The 12,729-nt window shown below is 40.0% G+C and overlaps 1 protein-coding gene across 1 annotated transcript in view; it reads right to left on the bottom strand.

The window, feature by feature from the left end:
• The window catches only part of LOC126175583 (neural-cadherin-like), a 162,374-nt gene that overhangs the window by 116,340 nt on the left and 33,305 nt on the right, over nt 1-12,729 (bottom strand). The gene's annotated exons all lie outside the window — the stretch shown is intronic.

Below are 12,729 nucleotides of genomic sequence, written 5' to 3'. Positions count from 1 at the left end.
CTGCAAAAATAAATCTTTGAGTCATTCATGAGCATTTACTACATTTGATTTCTGACAGTTGTGCATTATCTTAGGAAATCTTTAACTTCGAAGTGTGTGTTTAGTGATAGTAATTACGTCACCAATTTGATTATTTTTCAAAGAATAAAGATTGTTTGTGTAGAAATAGATAGTAACTGATTGTATAACTGAAAGATTATGTGTAATGGGTGACTCAGCTTAAAATAAGTAGAAAATTAACTATGAAGCTATAATATTAAATCTTCTGTCTCATGTAGCTTTGTGTTAATAAATATTAATCTAAAGGTTTTTTAATTAAAAATGGACTTTTAAAAAGTTTAGAAAAAACCTGTGACAATTAGGAGAAAAGGGACAGAAATTGTATTTACTGACTCCTGCTACTAGAGCGTGCACTGAGTGTAGTGTTACGTAGTGTTACTATGTGTATGTGCTTAAATCAACTGCCATTTGTATCAGCATGGGCTGCCCACTAGAGGCCAACTGTTGGAAGTGTGCACAGTGACTCGCACCTATATGTGTGTCGAATGGCTATGGCTCACCTTCACTATGTTATTTTAGTATGTAGCATCCACATCAACTGTTATGTGTATCACTTATGTGGCACCTTCTGTGTGATTCTTTTGTCTTGTTGCATGTGAAGTCATGAGAAGCTTATTTCCATTATTGTTCAGAGGTTTATGAATAAAGTCATATTTGTGTTACTTGGATCTGTTTCATGTCTTACGTGGTTACTACACAATTGACAGTTTCTGTGTGTGCGTTATTTAAGTATATTTTCTTCAGGTTAAATCATAATAGACATCATGCTACTGGCGTTGATTGAACAGCTTACTTTGGCAGTGGCCACTTTGTCGGCTTCCACTAACAGACAACGTACTGTTCCACTAGTCTATGCATCCAGTTTTCTTCTGTTTGATAATTCAGCTGAGGACTGGATAGATTATGAAAAAAGACTTAGACAGCAATTTTGGCTTTTGGTGAGACAGACTCAAATTTGTGCAAAGCATTATTCCTCTCATGTATTCCACCTAAGATGTATCAGTTACTGTGTCAGCTCGCCCATTTACAAGAACCGGTAGCTCTTACTTTTGATCACAAGTGCAGTTTATTGTCCATCTACCATTGCAAATGAATGCCCATTATACTGGTGTGAGTTGACTTCTACCGAAACCACAACAAGCCAAATCAGTCATACAGGGCTTCAGCGACTGAACTTCATGGCCTTAGCTGTAAGTGTCAATTCATAATTGATGCCCTTAATGACTCTTATGCATACTCTATGATGTGTGATGCAATTATCTGTTTAGCTCCATACAAGGCAGTTTCACAAAAGGCTTTACTCTGTGAACCCTCCTCTTTGGCAGAAGTTTTGCAAATAGCATCAGCTTTTGAAGTTTTTCAGACAGTGGGTAAGCAAATTGAATCATGGGGTGATATGGCAGTAGTGTCACAAGATGCGCCCACTAGGATGACAGTTAGCTTGCAAAAGGAAGTGTCAGAGGCAGTGGTAGATATGTGGGCCTGAGCAGACAAAGGTCGGCCCAAGCAGTCATGAGCACCACAATGCCAGGGCCAGCATGCTCTGTTTTGTTTTATCCTTCCTCTTTTGTCCAGCAAGAATGTTCAGCATGCCTTAAGCCCAGGGCTTCTTGTAATGCTTGCCAGAAGAAAGGCCACACCACCTCCGTGTGTTATTTGCCAAAGGTTGTGCAGGATATGGACATGGACGTAAACTGTGTGACTCCAATGCTTTTGATTTCTTTTCTCCCAAGTTGTTTATTGAGTTAAGTGTGTTTCTCCAAGTGCTCTAACTCCAGGCTGACACAGGTGCTGCAGTGTCATTATTGAATTCTCAAACCTAAGTGAGTTTAGGCTTGCCACCATTGGCACTGGTCACATGGAAGCTGGTCACAACATTGCACTGTTGGGATGAGTTACAGCATCTGCCTCTTACAAGTCAGTGGTTCATTCCATTACATTTTTGGTGGTTTTGCTGACGCCAGGGTTCAGAATTTGCTCAGAATGGACATATTTCGGGGATTTGAATTTTCTGTCACTGACACAGTGTACCTTGTGTCTGATCAGGTATGGTATTTGCAACTGGAAACTATATGTGAGGAGTTTTCAGACTTGTTTTTGGCAGGTATAAGGTATTCTTCAAATTTTTCTGCTCATATTTCTTTGAAATCCACAGATCGGCCTCATTTTTGTCATGTGTGTCCTATTCTTGTCATCCTGAAAGAGGAAGTGAAAGCAGCCTGTTATGGCTAATGAATGGTCATCTCTGCTAGTTGTAGTTTGGAAGCTATTGCAGAAACTTCACTTCTGTGGAGACTTCAGTACTACTGTCAATGTGCAGTTGATTGCTGATACATATTCTCTACCATGCCAGGAGGAACTGTTGGTGAAAATATAGGGTGGGTAGTACTTTTCTAAAATTGATTTGTTCGAAGCTTATCTGCAGGTTCCTGTGGTTGGAGACACTCAGTGAGTTCTGGTTCTGAATACTCCTTTTGGTCCCTGTCAATATGTGGCTAGTGCTCTTGGTACCTACCACTGATTTTTAGAGCAATTGACTATGCCTGTCCTGGGTTGCATTAATTATCTGGATGATATTGTTGTCATGGGCTCCTCCATGACTGATCACTTTAAAAATTTGCACACTTTGTTTTCTGCCTTACAGTCTGAAGGCTTATGGTGTTACCTTGTGAAATCTCAGTTTACATTCTATTCTTTATTAAGCATTTGAAGTCTCACAGGATGGGGTTCAGACTCTGCTAGAACACGTTGTTACTGCTTTATGTATGCCTCGCCCCTCATCCATGAAGGAGCTTCAGGCTTTCCTATGGAAGACAGCATACTACTGCAAATTCCTGTCAGGAGTGGCAATATTGGCCCACCCATTGTGTGCCTGTTTTTCAAATATTCAAATAAAAAGTATTCTTGGCCCTTTGTTTAGTTATATTCTCTCCAGACCATCACATAGTTTTGGTGACTGACACCTCACAGTATGGCCTCAGCGCAGTCCTGGTGCCCCGATATGCCGGCAACTCTGACCAACCTGTTGCTTTTATCTCTAAATCTCTCACTCTGGCCCAGCAGCATTACTCTCATGTGGAAAAAGAGGCACTTGCCATAGTCTATGGCCTCCAGAAATTTTATGTTTTTTATGGCTCCAAGTTTTACCTTACTACTGACCATAAAACCTTGGTTTCTGTGTTTACCCCCACACTTTCTTACTTGACAAGGCAACACACCACAAACAATGCTGGGCCCTGTTCTTGTCATGCTACAAATGTGAAATTCGTTTCCAGCCTACATCTAAACATGTCAATGTCGATGCCTTGTATTGCCTTTCCATGGGTCCTGATCCTGATTTCGATTGCTTCCATCTTGGTATAGAAACACAAGCTGCAGTCAAGAGTTTCCCAATTATGAGCTCACACATAGTAGCTGCCATTGATGCTGACCCCATTCTCTGCCGAGTGATTCAGTTAGTTCAATAGGACTGTCCAGATGGAAATGTAAATGGAAATGTCATGTGGCTAGGGCCTCCCGTCGGGTAGACCGTTCGCCTGGTGCAGGTCTTTCGAGTTGACGCCACTTCGGCGACCTGCGCGCCGATGGGGATGAAATGATGATGATTAGGACAACACAACACCCAGTCCCTGAGTGGAGAAAATCTCCGACCCAGCCGGGAATCGAACCCAGGCCCTCTGGATTGACAGTCTGTCACGCTGACCACTCAGCTACCGGGACGGACACTGTCCAGATAAACCACCAGGTTCAGCTTTGGACCTCCTGTGCAACTATTTTTATTTATGGTGTCGCATCTCTGCTTTTGACAGTGCTTTACTGTTATCCATAGAAGACATCTCTCCCAGAGTAGTCATTCCTACTGCACTATGGCAAGAGGTTCTACACTTTCTCCACTAGGGCCTTTGGGGTGTTTTGCACTAGTGCGCAAAACTGTTAGCTAGGCGACTTGTTCTTTGTGCAGGTATTGATGGCGAAATTGTCTGTTTTGTCATGGCTTTTGAGCAGTGTGCTAGAAAACATGCAGCTCCCAGGGCATCTCTGTCCCCATGGCCCACTCCATGCCAGCCCTGGGAATGCATTCATGTAGACTTTGTGGGTTCCTTCTTGAATTCCTTTTGGATCTCAGTTGGGGGTGCTTTTTCTCATTTGGTATGCTTTTGAGTTTTTTTTTCTGTTCAGAGGTTGCCTTGTGCCTTAGTTTCTGATATTGGGTCCCCAGTTTGTTTCTCTCACGTTTCAGTTGTTTTGTTCCTGTCATGGCCTTTGTCATGTTATGGTTCTGCCATTCTTTCCTCAATCAGAGAACGAGGCTGAACAACTAGTGCATACATACAAGTCCCAAATGAAAAACTTTGTTGTGGTTCTGTGCTGGATGTTGCCTTTCTCTGTTTCCTGAGCCCCTACCCTTTCATTCCTGTGGTTGAGCAGATCCCAGCTGTACTACTTTATGGCTGGCAGCCATGTACACTGCTCTATCTTCTGTGGCCTGTGCTGCTGCAATCAGGTCCATCTGGCCACTTTGGTGGGCATTACTAGTGTGAGTGCATAACATATTTTCTACAGTTCCTTCACTGCCAGTGATAAAAGTAAACCTACTTTTTATATTGCTGTTAAAATTACACTTTCTTTTTGGTATGTGAGAAAGGGAGCAAAACTGGAATATTACAAAACATTAACACTAAATAAATGAAGATTACAGACAATAGTATAAGCGACACTTCCCAGCATATATACTTGCATAATGATGCACCGTAAGTTGTAAATCAGTCATCTGCTAGCATAAAATACCTTAGCTAAGCAGAATCACAAAAATGTGGGACACTAGAAAACTCCAGGAAAATTTATGGGATAACAGGACATTTTAGAAAAAAATGGGACAGTCCCATAAATATGGGATGAGTGGATACCCTACATTAAAATCTCAACTCATTATTGAGATTGTAACAGCAGTTGGATACCTTCATGAATACAGGCATGTACATGGTGTTACAAAAAGGTACGGCCAAACTTTCAGGAAACATTCCTCACACACAAAGAAAGAAAATATGTTATGTGGACATGTGTCCGGAAAAGCTTACTTTCCATGTTAGAGATCATTTTATTACTTCTCTTCAAATCACATTAATCATGGAATGGAAACACACAGCAACAGAACGTACCAGCATGACTTCAAACACTTTGTTACAGGAAATGTTCAAAATGTGCTCCGTTAGCGAGGATACATGCATCCACCCTCCATCGCATGGAATCCCTGATGCGCTGATGTAGCCCTGGAGAATGGCGTATTGTATCACAGCCATCCACAATACGAGTACGAAGAGTCTTTACATTTGGTACCGGGGTTGTGTAGACAAGAGCTTTCAAATGCCCCCATAAATGAAAGTCAAGAGGGTTGAGGTCAGGAGAGTGTGGAGGCCATGGAATTGGTCCGCCTCTACCAATCCATCAGTCACCGAATCTGTTGTTGAGAAGCATATGAACACTTAGACTGAAATGTGCAGGAGGCTCCATCGTGCATCAACCACATGTTGTGTCATAAAGGCACATGTTCTAGCAGCACAGGTAGAGTATCCCGTATGAAATCATGATAACATGCTCCATTGAGCGTAGGTGGAAGAACATGGGGCCCAATCAAGACATCACCAACAATGACTGCCCAAACGTTCACAGAAAATCTGTGTTGACGTGATTGCACAATTGTGTGTGGATTCTCGTCAGCCCACACATGTTGATTGTGAAAATTTACAATTTGATCACGTTGGAATGAAGCCTCATCCATAAAGAGAACATTTGCACTGAAATGAGGATTGATACATTGTTGGATGAACCATTCGCAGAAGTGTACCCGTGGAGGCCAATAAGCTGCTGATAGTGCCTGCACATGCTGTACATGGCATGGAAACAACTGGTTCTCCCGTAGCACTCTACATACAGTGACATGGTCAACGTTACCTTGTACAGCAGCAACTTCTCTGATGCTGACATTAGGGTTATCATCAACTGCACGAAGAATTTCCTCATCCATTGCAGGTGTTCTCATCGTTATAGGTCTTCCCCAGTCATTAGTCATAGGCTGGAATGTTCCGTGCTCCATAAGACGCCGTTCAATTGCTTCAAATGTCTTCCTGTCGGGACACCTTCGTTCTGGAAATCTGTCTCGATACAAACGTACTGCGCCACGGCTATTGCCACATGCTAATCCATACACCAAATGGGCATCTGCCAACTCCGCATTTGTAAGCATTGCACTGACTGCAAAACCACATTTGTGATAAACACTAACCTGTTGATGCTACATACTGATGTGCTTGATGCTAGTACTGTAGAGCAATGAGTCGCATGTCAACACAAGCACCAAAGTCAAGATTACCTTCCTTCAATTGGGCCAACTGGCAGTGAATCGAGGAAGTACAGTACATACTGACGAAACTAAAATGAGTTATAACATGGAAATTAGGCGTTTCCAGACACATGTCCACATAACATCTTTTCTTTATTTGTGTGTGAGGAATGTTTCCTGAAAGTTTGGCCGTACCTTTTTGTAACACCCTGTATAAGTTACCCAATTCATCTTCACTGCCATTAGGGTTGGAATTAACTACCCAAGACATGAAGGGAGGGATAGGTAGGCAGTCATGAGTCTACTATGTTAAAAGTAATCTGTATGTACCATAGAACACGAGAAGTTAATAGTTAGCACTGAATTACTGCCTATGGCAGAATTTAAGACCAAGCTGCTTGTCCAATGAAAATCATTATTGCTGAAGGAATAAAAAACCCTTCAGTTATGAGATAGTGGATCTACACAACCAAGGATGATTTGTCAGGAACACAGAGAGAGAGAGAGAGAGTGAGAAAAAAAAAAGAAATATTAATGTAGAACAAAAGACATATGGCAAACAGGTTTGAATTAAAACTTCCTGGCAGATCAAACCCGTGTGTCTGATTGAGTCTCGAACATGGGAACTTTGTCTCTCATGGCAAGTGCTCTACCAACTGAAATGTCCAAGCATGATTCACAACCTGCCCTCACAGCTTCACTTCTGCCATTGCCTCTTCTCCAGCCCACCAAATGTCCTAGAAGTTCTTTACATACCATGCTGGACTAACACTCCCGGAAGAAAGGATACTGCAGAGAAATGGCTGAGCCATGGCCAAAGCAACTGTTTCCAGCCATAGGTACATCCTGGTCTAGTATACAATTTTAATCTGCTAGGATGTTTCAAATCAGCAAACATTTCATTGCAGAATGAAAATTCTGTCTGGAAATAATTCCCTAAGCTGTTGTTAAGCCATGTCTCCATCACTAAATGCAGAAGTGAATCCGATGGAAGAGTGGGGTGGGGGGGGGGGGGTGTCTTTGGGACAACAGTCCTCCCCTCCTAGACAGTAGCCCACTCCTTACATTTGCCAATTCACTCATATGGTAAAATAAGATCAGACATCAGTATATATTGTAGTTATATTGATAGAAAAGCTTATTTTGTGGGATTCTGATTGAGACATAGTATATTAAGTTTTGGATTTTATCACAGGATAATCCATTTGAGGTGCTGAGAACCATAAAGCACATCGTCGTTGATTGTGGGACTGTAACATTTATTTATTCTTCTGACTTCTGTTGATCTTATGGTGGGTCTGTTTTATCTGTCCTGTAGGTCCACATTGTATATGTGAACATTCAAACAAAGCTCTCTCTGGTTTCTCTGATATTCACTTACATGTGAGATTGATGATGGTGTGCTTTTGGCCCTTATAGTTCTCATTTGTATTCTAAGCAAGTGACCCTGTTGGTAGATACTATGCAGGAATTGACCTTTGTGTGCAGTGTCAACATGACCTCTGTTGGATCTGTTTCAAGTTTTTATTTTTATTTATTTACATGTCAAGTTCCGTAGGACCATATTGAGGAGCAATTGTCCATGACCATGGAACATGCCAGTACATGAAATTACAACATAAAAGTAATAACAGGTAAAAATAAAATGTTTATGAACCCCAAAAAAGTCAATCCATAAATTTAAGTAAACACAATCAACAATACAACAAGAATCAGCTTTATTTTTCAGGGAACTCCTCGACAGAATGGAAGGAGGGACCCATGAGGAAACTCTTCAGTTTCGATTTGAAAGCTTGTGGATTACTGCTAAGATTTTTGAATTGAAGTGGTAGCTTATTGAAAATGGATGCAGCAGTATACTGCACATCTTTCTGCACTGGAGTTAAGGAAGTCTGATCCAAATGCAGGTTTGATTTCTGTTGAGTATTAACTGAGTGAAAGCTGCTTATTCTTGCGAATAAGCGAATATTGTTAACAAGAAATGACAGTAAGGAATATATATATATTTAGAGTCCAATGTCAAAATATCCAGACACGTGAACAGGGGTGAACAATGGGTTCATGAACTTACACCACTTGTTGTCCGAACAGGCCATTTCTAAGCAAAAATATCCTTTTAGAATGGGAAGAGTTGCCCCAAAATGCAACATAAGTGAATGAAAATAAGCAAAGTAGACTAAGTTTTGTGTTGAATGGTCACTCACTTCAGATACTGTTCAAATGGTAAAAATGGCAGCATTAAGTCTTTGAACAAGATCCTGAAGAGGACTTTCCATGACAGCTTTCTATCTATCTGAACACCTAGAAATTTGAACTGTTCATTTTCACTAATCATATGCCCATTCTGTGAAATTAAAACGTCAGATTTTGTTGAATTGTGTGTCAGAAACTGTAAAAACTGAGTCTTACTGTGATTTAGTATTAGTTTATTTTCTACAAGCCATGAACTTAGGTCATGAACTGCACTATTTGAAACCGGGCCAATGTTGCTCACAACATCCTTTACTGCCAAGCTAGTGTCATCAGCAAACAGAAATATTTTAGAGTTACCTGTAATACTACAGGGCATATCATTTATATAAATAAGGAACAGGAGTGGACCCCACACTGATCCCTGCGGTACCCCCCACTTGACCGTACTCCACTCAGACCCCACATCACAGCCATTCTGAACACTGTGAATAATGACCTTTCGCTGTGTGTTGCTAAAGTAAGAGGTGAACCAATTGTGAGCTACTCCCCATATTCCATAATGTCCAACTTCTGGAGCAATATTTTGAGATCAACACAATCAAATGCCTTAGTAAAATAAAAAAAAAAAAAATGCTTATTGTTCGAAACCTTTTGTTTAACCCATCCAGTACCTCACAGAGAAAAGAGAATACAGCATTTTCAGTTGTTAAATGATTTCTAAAGCCTAACTGTACATTTGATAGCAAATCGTGTGATATAAAATGATCAATTGTCCTTACACACACAGCCTTTTCAGTAACTTTAGCAAACATTGATGGTGTAGAAATAGGTCTAAAATTGTCTACATTATCCCTTTCTCCCTTTTTATTAAGCGGCTTTACTATTGAGTACTTTAATCATTCAGGTAACTGACCATTCCTAAAGGAAAAATTACAAATATGGCTAAATACAGGGCTAACACGTGCAGCACAGTACTTTAATATTCTGCTAGGCACTCTGTCATATCCATGGTGAGTCCTTAGTCTTCAGTGATATAATTATTAATACAATCTCCTCCTTGTCTGTATCACAGAGTAGTATTTCAGACATCAGTCATGGAAAGACATTTGCCAAGAATGTTATATGATTGCCTGTAGAAACTAAATTTTTATTTAATTCACCAGAAATGCTCAGAAATGTTTGTTAAATACTGTACATATGTCTGATTTATCAGTAACAGAAATATTTTTACTACAAACTGACTTTACATCGTCAACCATTTGCTGCTGACCAGACACTTCCTTCACAACTGACCATATGATTTTAATTTTGTCCTGTGAATTAGCTATTCTATTTGCATACCACGTACTCTTTGCCTACTTTTCTGACAGAAAATAAAATTTCAGTGGAAGTTTGCAGCAAAGGAACTAAGGCCTCCCAGACCAGAACTGTTGACTGAGAAAGTGACAAAATCAAATAAGCGTGACTGCAAACTTACATTAAACAAAGAAGTGTATAATAAGCACAAAGATATTGTGTGGGTGCAATGCAAAAATGTCTGACTTGAGTCCCGAAGTTAATTTGTTAATAAAAACATGTCAGCAATTTTTTACAATTATCTGAAAAAGTAAAACAGTTCAAAAGCTTCTACTTACTCAAAAGTGTGGAAGAGAGAGTAGCAGAAGCTTAAGCATTATTTTGTTCTTGCCTTAAACTGTACTTAATTATGTACAAAGCAAAAAAAAACCACCGAAACCATTATTTCTTTTTAATTTCACACTCTCATATTTATCTGAATCTAAAAACATGCAGAATGTGAATTCATGAACCACCACTGAGTATGTGAAGACTAATCCCAATCTTTCACTATGATATGGAACATGTTAGTCAGTTTACAAGTGTAGTACAGTTTCTCTGTAAAAAAACATGTACCATATGCTCAGTATTTCAGTGACTAAACTATTCATTATTGTCAGGTGCAGGAAGCATTCCTTAATTCAGTGACACACAGTGTACCATAATTCCCATGATAATTAGCTGTATGGACTCAAACCTGATGGAACAAGTGTAAGAACAGTGACCTTAAAAAGAAGAAGACTCTGAGAAAAGAAGGGAGAAATGAAAAAGTCAGAATGTAAAAAAGTTTATAACTTGCATATGTTCTGCTTGAAGGAAACACATTACACTTCAGGGGCTGTTAGTATCCTATAATCTTTCTGTTCTAGCATGTGGCAATGGTCCTGTTACATTTCCTAGGAGGCCACTAGTTTTTGCTTCTCCATCCAGGTCTCTAATGTGACAGCAAGTTGGGTTTTGCATGATCAGTCTTGTCAAGATTAAGAAACTCATTTTCTTCTAAATATGTAATTGTGTTTGAACTCATTACCCACTGTGTGCAAAACTTAAGAACAAGAGTAACTTTGGCATGATGTGTCAGTACCAAGTAACATAGCTTGATGAAACTTGGAAAGAACTACTGCAGTGTAGTACAAATTATTACTGAAAGAAATACCCAATGAGAGAAAGATAAATGATACTTTTATTCAAAGACAATAATTACACTGAAGTCACTGCAATTTATATTCCCTGGACATTACAGAAGGTAGGATGTGATTCTTAACAGGGTGTATGATCACCAAGGATGGCAATGAATGCTCTGCAATGTGCTCCCATGCTTGCCACAAGGTTGGTAAGGAGTTCTGGTGGTAGGGCATTCCATTTCTCCATCAGTACAGTTGACAGCTGGTGGATAATCATTGGAGCATGTGGACCTGTGCAGTACGTCTCCTCAAAACATCCTGCATGTGCTTTATGGGATTTAAGTCAGGGAATTAGGCTGACATGGCAATTTGCCTAACATCCTCTCATTCCTTGAGCTCTTCCACCTGCAGAATTTGATGCAGTGACACAATGTCATCCTTGAAAAAATGAAGTCAGGGCAGAATGCAACCCTTGAAAGGTGCACATGGGGAATTTACAATAATACGGAGTGTTGAGTGAGACTTGTTAAATGATTTGGAGGTCAGTATGCCCTTGTAACCTTATACCTCCACAAATCTTAACACCTGGACCACAAAAATGCCCATGTTTAACAATGTTCCTAGGTGCATTACCCCTTCTCATGAACATGATCATTTTGGTAGTCCCGATGTTATGTTGTTGGGAGGCATAAAGTTACAGCAACAAACTGACCACCAAACCTATGAACACGGTACACTCACTTTTAGTGTTATTGTGACACTGTATTCCTTTCCCATGTGCATATTTTCAGGAGTACATTTGGCCCTGATTTCATTTATATGGATGACAATGTGCAACTGCATAAAACAGTGCAGGCTTAGGAGCTTCTGGAACAAGAGGATAATTGGCAAATGGACTAGCCTGTCCATTCCCTCAACCTAAACCCCATCAAGCACACGTGGGATGTATTGGGGAGACATATTCCAGCACATCCACATGCACCAATGACTCTCCATCGGTTGTAAACCACACTGGTGGAGGAATTGAAAGCCCTACCACAAAAACTCCAAACCTGTGGCCAGTGTGGGAGAACATTGCAGAGTGTGCATTGTCATCCGCAGTGATCTCACACCCTGTTAACAACTACATCCCACCTTTTGCACTGTTCAAAGGACCATCATAAATCATGGTGGCTTTAGCATAATTATTGTATTTGAATGAAAGTGTTATTTCTGTATGTCTTATTTGGCATTTCTTTCAGTTACCTTTTGTACAATACTGTAGCAGTTATTTCTATGCATGGTCCAAGTCTCATCAAACTATGTTGCTTGGCAATGAGACATCAAGAAAAGTTCCTTTCATTTTTAAGTTTTGCATACCAGTGTATCATGTAGAATTCTTTTGCATACAGAGATTAATGAATACAACAGAAGCTGTGTGCATAATTTTTGCTGTCTTTTATGGCATGGAAGAAAAGAAAATTATTTGCATCTTTATTTGGAAGTGTGTGTTGATTGTTAGCACTAAAGAAATATGAAAATCCTAGTAAAGATGCTTGTCTGGAATTAAAATTTGTGTCACTTAGTAGTACGCAATGAGCACTGCCTCACTTTCCATGTGGTTGGGGACAAAAATAGGATGAGAGCTTGATTTATGAAGCAGAGAGAACCATATCAGTTTGTCTGAAGAAATCTAAT

Source organism: Schistocerca cancellata, chromosome 3 (assembly GCF_023864275.1).
Source record: "Schistocerca cancellata isolate TAMUIC-IGC-003103 chromosome 3, iqSchCanc2.1, whole genome shotgun sequence".
Lineage (NCBI taxonomy): Eukaryota > Metazoa > Arthropoda > Insecta > Orthoptera > Acrididae > Schistocerca > Schistocerca cancellata.
Note: the sequence above shows the minus strand (reverse complement) of the source record. Positions and strands in the feature narration are given on the sequence as shown.